General features: G+C 41.8%; 1 protein-coding gene across 2 annotated transcripts in view; it reads right to left on the bottom strand.

Annotated features, from left to right (window-relative positions):
• Window positions 1–18,046, bottom strand: part of FAM167A (family with sequence similarity 167 member A) — a 36,763-nt gene extending 18,717 nt beyond the window's left edge. The window contains exon 1 of one of the 2 annotated variants that reach the window (XM_069973990.1): window positions 17,963–18,046. The gene's annotated coding sequence lies outside the window, so the exon portion shown is untranslated. Of the gene's footprint in view, window positions 1–12,771; window positions 12,795–17,962 lie in introns of those variants that run through there. The other variant, XM_069973989.1, reaches the window with a different exon arrangement.
• Between the last annotated feature and the right edge of the window lie 1,152 nt (window positions 18,047–19,198).

Below are 19,198 nucleotides of genomic sequence, written 5' to 3' on the forward strand. Positions count from 1 at the left end.
AACTGTACACAGCTAGTCCTGCTTTCAGCTGAGAGGTGGATACAGTTATATGCGGTATAGACAATGCTCTGTGAGCTCTACAGCCTGGACTCCAGACTTAGGGCCCTATTACACAGGACAATTATTGTGCAAAAAAAATCGCTAAATTGTTCGAATTTAAACAATAATCGTTCTGTGTAATTGCAGGCAACAATTGAAAAATCGTTCGTATGGTGTTGACCGTTGATTTAGATCTGAACCTAAAATCATTGTTAATCATTCGCTGTATTTCCACGTTCGTTCGCTGTAGTTCCGCATTTTTTCACTAATCGTTCAGTGTAATTGCACATTGTTCATTGTTTTGCTGGGATCAGAAGGAATAAATGATCATAGTAACGATCGCAATAACGATTGTAGTAACGATCATAACTAACGACCATCGTTCTGTGTAATATGGTGAACCATTTCAGGTTTACGATAAACAATCTCGTTTGCTATCGTTAGTCGTTAATCGTTAGAAAAACCCTTAGGGCCCTATTACACCAACAGATTATCTGACAGATTTTTTAAAGACAAAGCCAGGAATGGATTTGAAAAGAGGAGAAATCTCAGTCTTTCCTTTATTACCTGTTCTCTGTTTATAGTCCGTTCCTGGCTTTGGCTCAAAAAAATCTGTCAAATAATCTGTTGGTGTAATAGGGCCCTAATACATTGTATATAGCTAGTCCTGCTCTCAACTGAAAAGTGACAGTTATATTCAGTGTAGACAATGCTCTGTGAGCTCTACAGCCTGGAGTCCAGACTGATACATTGTATATAAGGGCCCTATTCCACCGGACGATTATCGTTTGCATAATCGTTAACGATTAACGATCTCAAACGACCGCTATTGCGAAAGACCTGAAAACGTTCACTCATTTCCATGGTACGATAATCGTTACTTATGATGGTAATTGCGATTGTTTTTTCTTCGCTATTTATTCGCTATTGCGTTCGTATCTATTGCGAACGACCGAACGATGTCTTATTCAATGCGAACGATTTGCGAACGAGCAACGATAAAAATAGGTCCAGGTCTTATAAAGCGATCAACGATTTCTCGTTCGGTCGTTAATCGTTAACTGCATTTCAACCGAACGATTATCGTTTAGATTCGAATGATTTAACGATAATCTGAACGATAATCGTCCGGTCGAATAGGGTCCTAACTAGTCCTGCTCTTAGCTGAGAAGTGATACTATTGTATCCAGTCTAGACAATGCTCTGTGAGCTCTACAGCCTGGACTCCAGCCTGATACATTGTACATAGCTAGTCCTGCTCTCAGCTGAGATGTGATACCTTCTTGCCCTTTACAACAATCAAACAGCTGCCGGGGACTATAAAGGGTTAACATGACATCTACAGTACTGACTGGACGTTGCAGAGGTTTTATTTGTCTCATACTAAAAGCCTGTGTGATCAGGTTACAGACATCCTAGGAAGATACCTGGAGCGAAGACCCCGGACTCTCGCCTTTATTTCTCCACAACATAGAAGCCTCATTGATCAGACTGAGAGTCAGTGAGAGTCGCCTGTCTAGTCTGGAGGCTTCCCGGCTTGTGGGAATCCCGGGCGCACAATGGCCACAAGAGACGAGGGAGGATCAGGATCTCTTTGAAAGAAGACATAGATACAAAGAGTCCATTACCGTACAACAAGCCGCCATACAGTAGATACTCTGTGGAGCGATTCACAAGGATGATAAGGAAATTACACACCTAAAAGTATTAGGAGGCCCCGCCCGCCCCCTGGCGAGTCCTGCAGTACAGTGTATAGTGCCGCCATGTATTATAGGGAAATGTACTGGGAAGATGATTATTATAAGCAACATTGCTTGTTGGGTGACCTAACTCAGAGGGGTACTGGTTCTCATTGAAGAGACCCAGCAGATACAGGCAATGCTCCATGGGGAAAATATGCAAATTAGCTCTCCTTTATTGGGAAAGAAGCTGCCTCTCTGCTGCCACCTGTAGGTAGATACCTTGTATCTCAAATATCTCAAACTCAGAGACTTTCCTTCCCCAATTATTTCCATCTATGACTGTGTTTACAGTGGGTGTAGATATCTCCTTGAAGGTCAAAAAGGTCACGTTACACTTCTAAGTATTCTGGTGCTGAATGAACCGAGGGCGGGGGGATCTGAGGAATCTAATGATCCATGAGGCCTCCACACATCTCCCCAATGGGCAACAGATAGGAACAGGGTGAGATGAGTAATAGGCCTTAGAGCCAATGACAAAGCAGGACAATGTAAGACTGTATGTGGAGGCATTATATCTGGGGATTTAAAGGGGTACTGCAGCAGAAATGTTTTTCTTTCAAAGCTGGTGTCAGAAAGTTATAAAGATTTGTAAATTACTTCTATTAAAAAATCTCATCTTCCAGTACTTCTCAGCTGCTGTATGCGGTGAATTCTTTCCAGTCTGACACAGTGCCACTCTCTGCTGCCACCTCTGTTCATGTCAGGAACTGTGCAGAGCAGGAGGGGGTTTCTATGGGGATTTGCTGCTGCTCTGGACAGTTCCTGACATGGACAGAGGTGGCAGCAGAGAACAGGACATACAGCAGCTTATAAGTAGTGGTAGACTTGAGGTTTTATATAGAAATAATTTACAAATCTGTATAATTTTCTGACATCAGTTGACTTGAAGAAAAAAAAAATGGCTGGAGTACCCCTTTAAGTAATTGGAAGCCTATATAGAGATATCATGAGGTTATATGGTGGTATTATGAGTCTAAACCATGATATAATGAATATGAATAGCACTTTATGCCATATAGAGATATCATGAATGAATATGGCGGCATTATGAGTCTAAACCATGATTTAAAGGGTTTTATCTGGACGGATGTCTGAGAACTCTGTGACCCCAGGTAACACTTTCTGTAATAATTTGTCCAATCTCATAATTTTCTTTCTTTTTCTCTTCCCTCCTATTCATCAAATAACAAAGATCAAATATTGAGTCATCAGCAGACGGGATCGGGTTCCATGAAGGGATGAGGGCCGGGATATTTGCAGGAGGTGTGAAGTTATTGAGATCCTGTCCTCCTCCATGCTGACGGATAGCCGTGTGCACTATACTGCCATGTCTCCGGCCCCCTCTGGGTGTGTGGTGGTCATGAATAAGTCGTGTGGGGTTACCATGGAGACGGGTGCAGTAAAGGGACAGCATGAAACATTCTTCCTGGCAGTTTGCAATTATGCGGAATACGGTGAAATGCGTTCACCAGACACATTGTTACCACATGAATCAACGCCGCGCACCTGTCTGGTGGGGCCGGGAAGGTTCTCTTAAAGGGACGGTAAAACTAACATCCATTGTGTAGATGACCGCAGGCTATTGTTCTCTGTTATCACCCTCTCACACTGGTGAGTTAGATATCTCTTGCTCCTGTGCTACTGCTGGGAAAGCTATGACATTTAAGCCCTGACCACGAGACCGTCCTGCCAAGGAATGCCCCCAAATCACCCCCTTATGGGAGACCAGTGTACAATATGGATGAACCTCAAAATCAAAAGCATTTGAGGAGAGGCACCTGTCCCTACCATCTTAATACAAGTGATCCGCCACTGTATTGTATTGCCCACCCCTGCATTATAGTGCCCACCCCTGCATTATAGTGGCCGCCCCTGCATTATAGAGCCCACCCCAGCATTATAGTGCCCGCCCCAGCATTATAGTGCCCTCCCCAGCATTATAGTGCCGCCCCCGCATTATAGTGCCCGCCCCCGCATTATAGTGCCCACCCCTGCATTATAGTGCCCACCCCTGCATTATGATGCCCGCCCCTGCATTATGATGCCCGCCCCTGCATTATGATGCCCGCCCCAGCATTATAGTGCCCGCCCCAGCATTATAGTGCCCGCCCCAGCATTATAGTGCAGCCCCCGCATTATAGTGCAGCCCCCGCATTATAGTGCCCACCCCTGCATTATGATGCCCGCACCAGCATTATAGTGCCCGTAACTGCATTATAGTGCCCGCCCCTGCATTATAGTGCCCACCCCTGCATTATAGAGCCCACCCCAGCATTATAGTGCCCGCCCCAGCATTATAGTGCCCGCCCCCGCATTATAGTGCCCACCCCCGCATTATAGTGCCCACCCCTGCATTATGATGCCCGCACCAGCATTATAGTGCCCGCCCCTGCATTATAGTGCCCGCCCCAGCATTATAGTGCCCGCCCCAGCATTATAGTGTTCGTCCCAGCATTATAGTGCCGCCCCCGCATTATAGTGCCCACCCCCTGCATTATGATGCCTGCACCAGCATTATAGTGCCCACCCCTGCATTATAGTGCCCGCCCCTGCATTATAGTGCCGCCCCCGCATTATAGAGGCTGCTCCTATATTAAAATGCCTGCCCCTGTATTATAGTGCCCACCCCTGCATTATAGTGCCCACCCCTGCATTATAGTGACCGCCACTTCATTATAGTACCTGCTCCTGCATTATAGTGTCTGCCCCTGCATTATAGTGCCCGCCTCTGCATTGTAGTGCCCACCCCAGCATTATAGTGCCCGTCCCTGCATTATAGTGTCTGTCCCAGCATTATAGTGCCCGCCCCTGCATTATAGTGTCCGTCCCAGCATTATAGTGCCCGCCCCTGCATTATAGTGTCCGTCCCAGCATTATAGTGCCCGCCCCTGCATTATAGTGTCCGTCCCAGCATTATAGTGCCTGCCCCTGCATTATAGTGCCCGTCCCTGCATTATAGTGTCTGTCCCTGCATTATAGTGTCTGTCCCTGCATTAGTGTCCGTCCCTGCATTAGTGTCCGCCCCTGCATTATAGTGCCCACCCCTGCATTATAGTGCCCGTCCCTGCATTATAGTGTCTGTCCCTGCATTAGTGTCTGCCCCTGCATTATAGTGCCCGCCCCTGTAATTTAGTTCCCGCAACTGCATTATAGTGCCCGTCCCAACATTATAGTGGCCACCCCTGCATTATAGTGCCCGCCCCTGCATTATAGTGTCCGTCTCAGCATTATAGTGCCCGCCCTTGCATTATAGTGCCCGTTTCTGTATTATAGTGCCTGCCCTTGCATTATAGTGCCCGTTCCTGTATTATAGTGCCTGCCCTTGCATTATAGTGCCCGTTCCTGTATTATAGTGCCCGCCCTTGCATTATAGTGCCCGCTCCTGACCTACAGAGGCCGTCCCTGCATTGTATTGCCTGCTCCTGCATCATAGTGCCCGCCCTTGCATTATACTGCCTGCTCCTGCATTGTATTGCCCGCCCCTGCATTATAGTGCTCGTCCCTGCATTATAGTGCCGACCCCTAACACTTGTCTTATATCAACTCTGACCCTCATAGCAATGTAATTGCCCTTTCTTTTGATACAGTAATTTGCAGTTTGCACCTCTCCACTGAATCCCCATACTAGTGCCACTGTCTATACCCCTCCAATGAAAACACTCTCTCCTCTTACATTGGTGGGCATGTACCCTCCACCTAATATAGACACTTGAGGTTCACCATTTGCCCTATCGTTCTAACATTTGGATTCCTGACATTAAAGATACCAATGGTGCCATGGTGCATTGGTGGACCGGGAGGATATAGACACAAACGTAAAGTCAAAGGTAAAGAAGCATCAGGGAAAAGAGGCAGGGCACTTGTGCCAGGTGTCCGCAATGCCCCATAACCTGTCCACCCCCAAGTATATGGAGTATATATAATATAGTTCTTCCATGTAATGTATGACACCACTCTGCCAGGACTTGTAGGAGCCTCCCCCATCATACCAGACATGACATATTCACTACAATGAGGACAAGATAATCCTTTGATCTCTGTGCTGATTAAATTGTTAGTTTAATAGGAGACATTACAGGATTTTAATCCCATGAAATTGTGATGATTGACAGTCTGATAAAATACAATAAGGTTACGGCAATGTATGTCCCAATATCAGCCAGACAAGCAGCTACCTGAAGCAGAGACGCCCAGAAGGAGACGTGCACTTCACTGCACCAGGATGTTGAATCGGTGAAGACTGTATTTTAGAGCACCTGTCCCTTTAAGATCTAAAACTCTTCACGACAGTCTTTAAAGGGGTACTCTGGCGAAAATCTTTTTCTTCCATATCAACTGGTTTCAGAAAGCTATATAGATTTTTAATTTACTTTTATTTAAAATTCTCCCGTATTTCAGTACTTACCAGCTGCTGAATGTTCTGCAGTCTGACACAGTGCTCTCTGCTGCCACCTCTGGCCATGTCAGGAACTGTCCAGAGCAGGAGCAAATCCCCATAGAAAACCTCTCCTGTGCTGGACAGTTGCTGACATGGACAGAGGTGGCAGCAGAGAGCACTGTGTCAGACTGGAAATAATACACCACTTCCTGCTGCATATACAGCAGCTGATAAGTACCGGAAGACTGGAGATTTTTAAAAATAAGTAATTTACAGATTTATATAACTTTTTGACATTAGTTTATGTAAAAAAAAAATTTCTCTGGAGCATCCTTTCAATACATCCCGGTTCACTCCACAAGTATTTTTACTGTTATACAATATGTTTTAAAAAAGGCACCATTAAAAAGTTCAGAGGATAGAGGAAAAAAGTTAAATGCCAAAAAAACTGTTGCAGGAGGAAGGAGTTAACATGAGTAAATAAAGTAATATAACAAAATAATCATAAAGTACAATAATGGCATACCTCCCAACTGTCCCGGATTCCGCGGGACAGTCCCCTTTTCGGGGTGCTGTCCCGCGGTCCCGGAACGGCACCCAGTTTCCCGCATTATATGTGGCCCCACCGAAAAAAAACAATAAACCAGTAACTCACCTGTCTGCCGGTCCCTGCAGCTCCTCTCCCGGCAGAGCGCGCACTTCTGTCATCCTCCGGGGCGGGCAGCGGGGTATACAGACACTGACTGTGCCGGAAGTGACCTGCAGCCTCCATCATGAATCACTTCCGGTACAGTCAGTGACTCTGTACCCCTGCTGCCCGCTCCGGAGGATGACGGGAGTGCGCGCTCTGCCGGGAGAGGAGCTGCTGGGACCGGCGGACAGGTAAGTTACTGGTTTATTGTTTTTCTGGTCGGGCCACACAAAGGGGAGGATTGGCTACTATGTGGGGCGCTATATGGGGGATTGGCTACTATATGGGGGGATTGGCTACTATGTGGGCACTATATGGGGGATTGGCTACTATGTGGGGCACTATATGGGGGCATTGGATACTATGTGTGGCACTATTGGGGGGATTGGATACTATGTGGGGCACTATAATGGGGGATTGGATACTATATAGGGCATTTTTTGGGGGATTGGATACTGTATAGGGCACTATTCAGTCAGCAGCATGTGGTGACTGTAGGGGAGTGGCTATGGACGGTCGCTAGGGGGCGTGGCTATGGGGACCGCGGCGCACATGTCCCTCTTTGCTCTTTGCTAAAGTTGGGAGGTATGTAATGGCATAATAATACTACTAATAATAATAATAATCCCAAATAACATAATGATAACAACTGTAATAATAAAGCTATGTTCACAAGGTTCTTTTCTGTCCTTATTCTTTGTCTGAAAATGACCTCCGTCATTTTGCCTTTTGGGCACCCGTCATCACAATGACGGCTGTTGGTACATTATTCTACTTTGGGTCTGGCTCTTTTTTGAAGGTCCATTGAATTTAGTAGTAATCCATTATCCAATACACACAGGGGGAGATTTATCAAACATGGTGTAAAGTGAAACTGGCTCAGTTGCCCCTAGCAACCAATCAGATTCCACCTTTCATTTTCTAAAGAGCCTCTGAGGAATGAAAGGTGAAATCTGATTGGTTGCTAGGGGCAACTGAGCCAGTCTCACTTTACACCATGTTTGATAACTCTCCCCCTGTGTGTATTGGGCTGCTGTCATTGCATTGACTTCAATAATAATTTGGTAATATTATTATTGGACATTATTTTATTTTTAAAAGCGGAAGCTTTTCTCCCTCTCTTTTTTTAACACAGTGTGAGCATAGTTTAAAAATAATAATGATTACAACAGTATTAACAATAATAATAATAACAACAACAACAGTAAAAATAATAATAATAATAATAATAATAAGAATAAGAATAACAACAGTAAAAATAATATTATTATTAACAATAATAATAATAAGGAACAACAGTAATATTAACCCCTTCGCATCCACAATACATATAAATATATATTCTTGAGTTCAGGTGCTTTTGATGTGTGCGGGACTGCTCTCACTGCAGCGATCCCACACACATCAAAAGCACCTGAAGTCAGCAACGTATATATACGTATTATGGACGCGAAGGGGTCACACATCAGTGTGTCCGGGGCCCAGGATAATGACAGGAAGCTGGGATCTTGCAGGTGCCTGTCATTAACTCCTCAAACGCCGCAATCTATAGCGATCGCTGCGTTTAAGGTAGTCAGTGACAAGACAAGCACCTGTTACTGACTGATAGGGACCCCCGAAGCCATGAGGTAAGCCACTTACCTCCGTTTTGTTGGATCGGCCATCTATGTATAGAGTCTGCTCTCAGGCAGGCTCTATGCGCAAATTGCCGATAACACTGATCTATGCTATGGCATGGCATAGCATAGATCAGTATATGCAATCTAATGATTGAATGTTTTACAGTAAAATAAAGTGTGAATAAAAAAAATTAAAATTAAAAAACCCTTATAAACCCTCCCCAAAAAAGTTTAAAATACCTCCTTGCCCATTATAAAAATAAAAATATGTAAAAAATAAAATAAAAATATTACATATCGTAGCGTGCGGAATTGTCTGATCTATTAAGATATAACATTATTGTTACCGCACGGTGAACGACGTAAACAAAAAAAAGAAAATTCATGAAAAGCGATCCAAATGGATGTTAGCGGTAGTTCAGCCCTTGAACGAATGGGCACATTTAGAACTGCCCCGCTCTTTCAGGGTCTTACGGCCTTTGGGACTAAATCTAGAGTCTGTGCCTTGAAGTATGCCTGACAACCTTTGTTCCAACGAATCTCTGGTATGACGCTTTTGTCTGTTTAATTACTGTTTGCACTGGTTCCAGATATCTGAATCTGTTCGGTTATTTCTTACTTATACTGTTTCTACGATAAAATACAAAAAATGGGCGCTGCGACGCCAATACGGTTTCCACTGTTTTGTCGGAGTGCTAATAAACATATATTAAAAAAAAAAAAAAAGCGATCCAAATATTTCTGTTACACCAATATGATATTAATAAAAACTAGAGATCATGACGCAAAAAATTACCTCCCAACCAGCCCTGTAGGTGGAAAAATAAATGCGCTATGGCTCTTCGTAGGCGGGGAGGAACATTGCATTAATTTGGCCCTGACATCTGGGCATCAATGGGCCTGGTCATGAAAGGGTTAATAATAAGAATAAGATTAATAAGAAGAAAAACAATAACCACAACCTGCAGCAGTGGACATTGTCGCCCCATACAGCTCCCTCATATTCCTGGGAAAAGCCTTAGCACAATCTCCACCCTAGTGGTTTCCCCAGGAGCTCAATGCTCCACACACAAAGAGGGAAATTCTCTATGTATTCATAAACCCTCTTGTCCCCTGGAAATGGAATCTGAATATGAGCGGCTTTATTACTGTCCCTCCAGGGCATCGCTCTGAATTCTGCACTTCATACCATGACTATGGGGTATCCGCTATTACCATGTGAATGAGAAGACTGCTGTATCATCAGCTATTATGCTGCTCCAGAGGAGGAATGTGGGAACCAGCCCTGGGGTCCTGGGGGACATAACATGCAGATGGGCAGGGTGGGCTGGGGGGCACATAGTGCGGACCCCCTGATGATTACTGGGTGTGATGGTTGCTGCTTTCCTCTACACCCATGTATCTACAGTTTTATGTATCTCAGCCTTCCATGTGTGATACTGCCCTGGAGAATCACAGACCACTACATTACTTATTTTCATTACACAGAGTGGTACAAAAGTAGGTGGACACTGGGGTATATATATCAAAAATGGTGTAAAGTGAAACTGGCTCAGTCGCCCCTAGCAACCAATCAGATTCCACCTTTCATTCCTCACAGACTCTTTGGAAAATGAAAGGTGGAATCTGATTGGTTGCTAGGGGCGACTGAGCCAGTTTCACTTTATACCACGTTTGATAAATCTCCCCCTTCATAACCCTATTACACATACTGTCCACCTACTTTTGGACCACCCTGTATAATAATCTCCAGAGACAGTGATACAGTGTATCTAAGCTCATCCAGTGTATCTCTGTTCTGATACATGAAAACATTTATGGCTACAGAAAGTAGGGGGCTGCATAACCCATCTTGGAGACTAAGGGGAAGGGGGGGGGGGGTACTTCTCTGCTATGTGGGGTTGTGGGCACTAAATAGGCACCATGTATAGAGCTCTGTAAATCTATATGTGAGCACTGCTATAGGTGCGCTATACCAGTAATATATATATATATATATATATATATATAAATTCTGGACTATATATATATATATATATATATATATATATATATATATATATATATATATATATTACTACATAGTGGATGGCAGTAGGTGTGCAGTGTATGTAGAACACATACAGTAAAGTGATGCTGTATGGCACTATCTGGGCACGGCATGGCGCTCCCAAGCGTTGTCTGTATAATATATGCAGACACCAGTCCATTATAATAGTATATTCATACAGAAATATGGGTGACGCAGGATGTGCACAGGGTCTGACTGATAGACACTGCTATACTAGGGACCCCTGACCTTACTCTCCTTCCCACAAGCCCCTGAGGTGTGAAGCTACCCTTGGCTGTGAATGGCTTCCTTGTGTCCAGGACGCTTCTGGGAATTGTGATCACTTATTACATAGGTGAAAGTTCTTCTCTAAAGGATGACACCTCATCGCCATTGATGCCACAGAAGGGGGCTGCCGCCACATGGCCCCTCTCACCAGCAGGACATGTGGTCAGTATGGGAGATAGAATGGGAGTTGTATTTTGAGGCCAATCGAGGTTCAATAGGAACAAGTTATAATTCCAGCCGTAATAATGGAGCTGAAACAACCGTGAAAAAGTGTTTTTTGATGTTTTTTTTCTAGACACATAAACAAGTAAAAATATGTAAAAGTTACAGGTGGTGAACTGATTCATATAAAAGACATACAAAATATGCTTGTAAAACATGCCGGACAAGGCCATAAATGCCCTGAAGACAAGAAAACAACAAAAATATAGAAAACGCTTCAAAGAGGAAAAAGAAAAACCTGGACAATGTGAGGCGCGTTCTGCTAGTAAATAATAGTGTATTACTGAGCCTGAATATATACCTGACTACGGCTGCATGTGGTGTATACAGGATATAGCAGACCCCGCTCACTGTGGTATATAGAGGATATAGCAGACCCTGCTGATTGTGGTATATAGAGGATATAGCAGACCCTGCTGACTAGGGTATATAGAGGATATATCGGACCCCACTGACTGTGGTGTATACAGGATATAGCAGACCCCGCTGACTGTGGTATATAGAGGATTTAGCAGACCCTGCTGACTGTGGTATATACAGGATATAGCAGACCCTGCTGACTGTGGTATATACAGGATATAGCAGACCCTGCTGACTCTGTTATATAGAGGAAAATAATATAGGACAGTATAGAAACATATAAAGAGCCACAAGCAGACGTCTTATCCATCTATCTCCTATCTATCTATCTATCTATCTATCTATCTCCTATCTATCTATCTATCTATCTATCTATCTATCTATCTATCTCCTATCTATCTATCTATCTATCTATCTCCTATCTATCTATCTATCTATCTATCTATCTATCTATCTCCTATCTATCTATCTATCTATCTATCTATCTATTATCCCTCTATCTATCTCCTATCTATCTATCTATCTATCTATCTATCTATCTATCTATTATATATCTATCTCCTATCTATCTATCTATCTATCTATCTATCTATCTATCTATCTATCTATCTATCTCCTATTATCTCTCTATCTATCTATCTATCTATCTATCTATCTATTATATATCTATCTCCTATCTGATCTATCTATCTATCTATCTATTATATATCTATCTCCTATCTGATCTATCTATCTATCTATCTATTATATATCTATCTCCTATCTGATCTATCTATCTATCTATCTATCTATCTATTATCTATCTATCTATCTATCTATCTATCTATCTATCTATCTATCTATCTCCTATCTATCTATCTATCTATCTATCTATCTATCTATCTATCTCCTATCTATCTCCTATCTATCTATCTATCTATCTATCTATCTCCTATCTATCTATCTATCTCCTATCTATCTATCTCCTATCTATCTATCTATCTATCTATCTCCTATCTATCTATCTATCTATCTATCTATCTATCTATCCATCTATCTCCTATCTATCTATCTATCTATCTATCTATCTATCTCCTATCTATCTATCTATCTATCTATCTATCTATCTATCTATCCATCTATCTATCCATCTATCCATCCATTCCCTCTCCTATTGTATGGGATCCCAGCAATGTAACCAGCTGTAGCAGCTTCTCCTATCTCTGTATAACTACAATACAGTAAAACAACAGAATCAGCCACACGCCCCATAATGTATACAGTAAGCACACTTCTATCCTCAGTTATCTTCTCCTAGCCGTGCACAGAGCTGGATGACAGCCCCGTCTCTGCTGCACCTGACAGCCCCGGCCCCGCCGAGCAGAGTGCAGACTGCTCCTTACCTCCTGCCTCTCCAGCCGCTCATTACTACAGGAGGAGAAGCCTCAGTGCTGTGTGCTGTGTGACCCCGCCCCCTGCTTGTAGCCCCGCCCCCTAGTCACTGCAGACACTTGGGTCACATTCAGGAGGACTACAACTTATAATAGCAATAATAACCTGGAGGGATATAGAGAGGACTACAGGGCAGAGTGATGGTGTATAGGAGCTGGGGGCCTCATAGTGTGTCTATCTATCTATCTATCTATCTATCTATCTATCTATCTATCTATCTATCTATCTATCTCTCTATCTATCTATGTCCTATCTATCTATCTATCTATCTATGTCCTATCTATCTATGTCCTATCTATCTATCTATCTATCTATCTCCTATCTATCTATCTATATCTATCTATGTCCAATCTATGTCCTATCTATGTCCTATCTATGTCGATAGATAGATAGATAATCTATCTATCTCCTATCTATCTCCTATTATCTATCTATCTCCTATTATCTATCTATCTATCTATCTATCTATCTATCTATCTATCTATCTATCTATCTATCTATCTCCTATCTATCTCCTATTATCTATCTATCTCCTATCTATCTATCTATCTATCTATCTATCTATCTATCTATCTATCTATCTATCTATCTATCTATCTATCTATCTATCTATCTATCGATCTCCGACTTCCCAGAAACCTTACCAGCACACATGATGACCTGATGTGACCGCAGGTTGATAAGACTCACAAACACAGTTATAATCAGGATTTATACCTCTGTATTACGCTCTTCTGCACAATTCCTTTTTGTTTGGACAATAAACTGAAATCTGTGGGGGAACAGGGACCAAGTGTTTCATTTCCCTACAGCGCCTCCACAGGGCATATGAAGTATTACATGACACCTATTTAACTCCATAATCTTTCCAGGCAGTGCTTAGAGGGGGACTTCATAGGGACCCTCTTATCTCAATCCTCAATAGATTATTCCAAGATGGGTGATCGAAACCAAAGATCCCCTTAAAAAAAAAAAAAAAAAAAACATTTCAACAACTTTTTTTTATTTCCTCCCAGGCTATTATAGTGCAGTTCTCCCAAATTTGTGGCTCTCCAGCTGTTGGAAAACTGCAACTCCCATCATCAGGGCATGTTGGGAGCTGTAGTTCAACAGCTGAAGAGCTACTGGATGCAGAGCACTATCCATGTGCATTACCAGGGAGGGGGGCTGGGCTGTTCATATCCCATGTAACCGTACACTATGTAATACAATGAAGCAGAGCTAAGGCGACCTTTATATTCTGATACTATCATATCTCTGAAATGTCACTGTAATTAATATCACGGCCAGATATTCACGGTAAAGGCTCTGCCCTTTGCTCGCTGTTCCTCTACACCAAATATCTTATATAGAAGCAAAAGTTACTATCCTGCTAAAAAGTTTATAAAAACTCCACCAATAAGCAGGCAGCTCCAGTGGATCCCATTGGGCTCCATCATGGAGGGATCTGAGAAGAAAGCTGATGTTTAACCATCCCTAGTTATTTGCAGCAGCTCACTCCATATACAAATCAGAACTTATACTGCCCCCTATTGTCACACATAGGAATTGTGCAAAGACAATTTACTAGTCAGGAATATGAAGAGCTGCTCGTAATATAGGAGATGACCTAGCACCAGACGATCCTTATATGACACGTCTGTATACAGAGAATAGAATGGAGGGTAAAGCAGCTCTATAACCTGCGCTCCTTGTATTGATTTAGATAATAGAAGCTCAGGAAGCAGAACTGGATACATGCCAGAGCAATGTGTATGTCTCTAAGCCATCAGCCGTAATGGGATTTCTATAGGATGTTCACACACCTTCCTATGCATCAGACTCACAGTCATTATGTCAAAACACCCGTCACCCATCTGCCGGCACGTGAAGAGCTAAATATATGGATCAGGTTCATACAAGCCCCCAGACTATTACTGAAGTTATACTCTCATGCACATCATGTCTCAGGATTATTCACAGGTGTTTTTCTTTGACTTAGGTAAAAAATTGTTCTAGGTGCTAAGAATCACCTGCTGACTATAATACAGCCACCCTGCGAGCAAAAGGAAAACTGCTATCAGACTTTACTTATAATGTTGTAATATAACCTACACTGTCCTCTATGTACAAGAGTACATTTAAGAATATAACTACTATAATACTGCTCCTATATACAAGAATATAACTACTATAATACTGTCCCTATATACAAGAATATAACTACTATAATACTGCCCCTATATACAAGAATATAACTACTATAATACTGCTCCTATATACAAGAATATAACTACTGTAATACTGCTCCTATATACAAGAATATAACTACTATAATACTGCCCCCTATATACAAGAATATAACTACTATAATACTGCCTCCTATATACAAGAATATAACTACTATAATACTACTCCTATATACAAGAATATAACTACTATAATACTGCCCCCTATATACAAGAATATAACTACTATAATACTGTCTCCTATATACAAGAATATAACTACTATAATACTGCCCCTATATACAAGAATATAACTACTATAATACTGCCCCCTATATACAAGAATATAACTACTATAATACTACTCCTATATACAAGAATATAACTACTATAATACTGCCCCCTATATACAAGAATATAACTACTATAATACTGCCCCTATATACAAGAATATAACTACTATAATACTGCCCCCTATATACAAGAATATAACTACTATAATACTGCTCTTATATACAAGAATATAATTTTTGAAAGTCTATGGTCACACATAGTAAAATAAAAACTAAAATATGGCAGTTAAATTTACTGAAAAAAATTACTTTATTGAAAACTATGGGGAATTGGCCATCAGTGCACACACATTAGAGGAAAATTGAGTGCAGGCAAAAATGTACTGAACATGGTCATTATTTACAATGTGATCTTATAATAAATATGCAAAAAAAGGTCGTGGAGCTGCAATTGCAAGTCTCAAAATATGGGAACAGCCAGATCTCTCCAGGGAAGGAAACCTGTTACCAAGGGGTGCCTCCCAGTGGGGAGATCACCATACCACCCTGATACGTAGCCCCTTAAGTTGTGAGTATTGGAACATAAATAGGTAAATACCAGGGTGGCCCCTGTGACGTCAAAGTCTAACTCTGTAGCGAGTATTGCTACATGACAAGGGTTACCAAAGCCAGGCATCCATCCACAGACAGCTGTTTTGGGGTGTTTGCCCCTCATCAGTGTGGAGCAGGATTCTGGCTAATAAGGGGAATAAAAAGTAGAACAACAAAACACAACAATCACTGAGCTCGTGGAGTAAGAGCGGCAGCAGCAGACTGCCACTATCCTCTATGGGCTGCCCGGACGATCTAGTGATCACCCGGGTGGCCCCTCCCACACTCACCCGCTCACTGCTGTCGCATGGGATACCGGCGGCAGTGAGCGGGGACCGAGGAGCAAACGTGCGCTAATAGCGCTCGTTTGCTCCTCATAGGGGCTTTAGTCACAAAACGGAAAAAATGGGAATAACCTTGGAAGGAGAGATATCTGGCTATTGCCGTATTTTGAGACTTGTGACTGAGGCTCCACTCACCCTTTTTTACATATTCAAATTATTCAGGGGGCAATGTATCAATGGAGACTCTTGAATGAGTACAGCATTGGATTTATTTGCTGATTTCATTGAGCTCAGTGATTGTTTGTTTTGCTGACTGTAAGGGCCCTATTCCACCGGACGATTATCGTTTGTATAATCGTTAACGATTAATGATCTCAAACGACCGCTATTGCGAAAGACCCGAAAACGTCCAGTCATTTCCATGGAACGATAATCGTTACTTATGATTGTAATTGCAATCGTTTTTTCTTCGCTATTTATTCGCTATTGCGTTCGTATCTATTGCGAATGACCGAACGATGTCTTATTCAATGCAATAAAATAGGTTCAGGTCTTATAAAGCGATCAACGATTTCTCGTTCGGTCGTTAATCGTTAACTGCATTTATACCGAACGATTATCGTTTAGATTCGAACGATTTAACGATAATCTGAACGATAATTGTCCGGTGGAATAGGGCCCTAAAAGTAGTTGAAAACATGGCTGTTTTTTACTTTAATAAACAGTATTTATACTGTTATGTAATACTACAACTGGTGTCAGAAAGTCCCAGAGATTTGTAATTTACTTCCATTTAAAAAAAAAATCTCAAGTATTTACCAGTTGCTGTATGTCCTGCAGGAAGTGGGTGTATACTTTCCAGTCTGACACAGTGCTCTCTGCTGCCACCTCTGTCCATGTCAGGAACTGTGCAATGCAGCAGCAAATCCCCATAGAAAACCTCTCCTGCTCTGGGCAGTTCCTGACATGGACAGAGGTGGCAGCAGAGAGCACTGTGTCAGACTAGAAAGTATACACCACTTCCTGCAGCACATACAGCAGCTGGTAAGTACTGAAAGACAGGAGATTTTTACACAGAAGTCATTTACAAATAGAGTAGAGAACTTTCTGGCACCAATTGATCTGAAAGAAAAAAAAATACGAGGAGTACCCCTTTAAGAGACTTCCCTTGTCTTAGGCTGTGTTCTTTGTTTTACCTTATTATATACCTGTATATAGTAAATTTCATCTGTTATTTTCTGTTATTTTTACAGCAGTATTTTGGTGTTATTTTACTGTGTGTGAACATAGCCTCAGTCCTGGTCACACAGCTGATGGGTTGTCGCACTGGATCAGTATAGGCAAGAACTCCAACTCTACTAGAGAAGGGTTTTTGATGATTCTGTGTTTATCTCTCATGTAATTCTGCGTAGATTGTAACAAACCCTCAGCTGTGTGACCATGTCTAGATGTAACATGGGTTCAGCCTACTAGGCGATCCCTTTCACTGACAGCAAGCAGAGATCTATGCATTAGGCTTCGATTTAACATATGTAGAAACAAGAAACAAAGACAATGGATATCATCAAGAAAAAGTCATGTGACCACGAGAGAGAGAATGCTTCTTATGGTGTAGAGACAATGATTGGGGGCTGGCATTAGGTGGACGGACGCCGCTGCCAGTGACGCACAGGTGAAATGCATTGCAGTGGGTTTTGTCTTTTTCTGGATCAACAGGGGATTGTCTATAGAAGTGAGCGCAGACGTGTTATATGTGGCGGCACATACCTGGAGTGTAAGGCGGGGAGGATCCGGGCGTCACACACACAGCCACCCTGCGCTCCGGCTCCTTAGGATGTGCCGCTCAGGAGATGCTACATTCTGGATTCCCTCCCAGCCTGCAGGTCATTGTGGCTGCTGGGTCTTCTCTCAATCTGCATTCACTTGGAGTTGTACCTCCCCATTTTTTATGTGTCCATTTTTTTTTCAGATGACTTTTTGTTGCATCAGGATAGTTGCCAGGAGACAGAAGAGCTATTCCAATTCTGCTTCTCTGTCCTTTTCATTCACAGAGGCTGAGGACACACATCTACATTGTACCTCCCTGCAGAAGCCCAGCCGCGCCGGGGTCCTATGTTCTGCCATGTTCTCTCTTGGTCCTAATAAGGGGTTTTAGAGGAAGGCTCCTGTCACATATACTTTCACGGTGGAAGAACTACAAGTCCCAGCATGGTCTGATAACTGGAGGCTTATAGCTCCTCAGCACTGAGATTAATAAAAAATCCTCTATATGCCTGCGGCTGAACAAGACATGGAAGGCAATGAAAAAGGATGTAAAATAATATATTCATGTTATTATTAATCAGTTTGTCCTAGACAATAATAATATATAGAATACTACACATTATTCAAAGAATATAAACTGCCCTTATATACAACAATATAACTACAAGAATATAACTACTATAATACTGCTCCTATATACAAGAATATAACTACTATAATACTGTTCCTATATACAAGAATATAACTACTATAATACTTCTCCTATATACAGGAATATAACTACTATAATACTGCCCCTATATACAAGAATATAACTACTATAATACTGTTCCTATATACAAGAATATAACTACTATACTACTGCTCCCTATATACAAGAATATAAGTACTATAATACTGCCCCCTATATACATGAATATAACTACTATAATACTGCTCCTATATACAAGAATGTAACTACTATAATACTGTGCCCTATATACAAGAATATAACTACTATAATACTGTTCCTATATACAAGAATATAACTACTATAATACTTCTCCTATATACAGGAATATAACTACTATAATACTGCCCCTATATACAAGAATATAACTACTATAATACTGCTCCCTATATACAAGAATATAACTACTATAATACTGCTCCCTATATACAGGAATATAACTACTATAATACTGCTCCTATATACAGGAATATAACTACTATAATACTGCCCCTATATACAAGAATATA

The sequence above is a fragment of the Dendropsophus ebraccatus genome, chromosome 6, assembly GCF_027789765.1.
Source record: "Dendropsophus ebraccatus isolate aDenEbr1 chromosome 6, aDenEbr1.pat, whole genome shotgun sequence".
NCBI classification, from domain to species: Eukaryota; Metazoa; Chordata; class Amphibia; order Anura; family Hylidae; genus Dendropsophus; species Dendropsophus ebraccatus.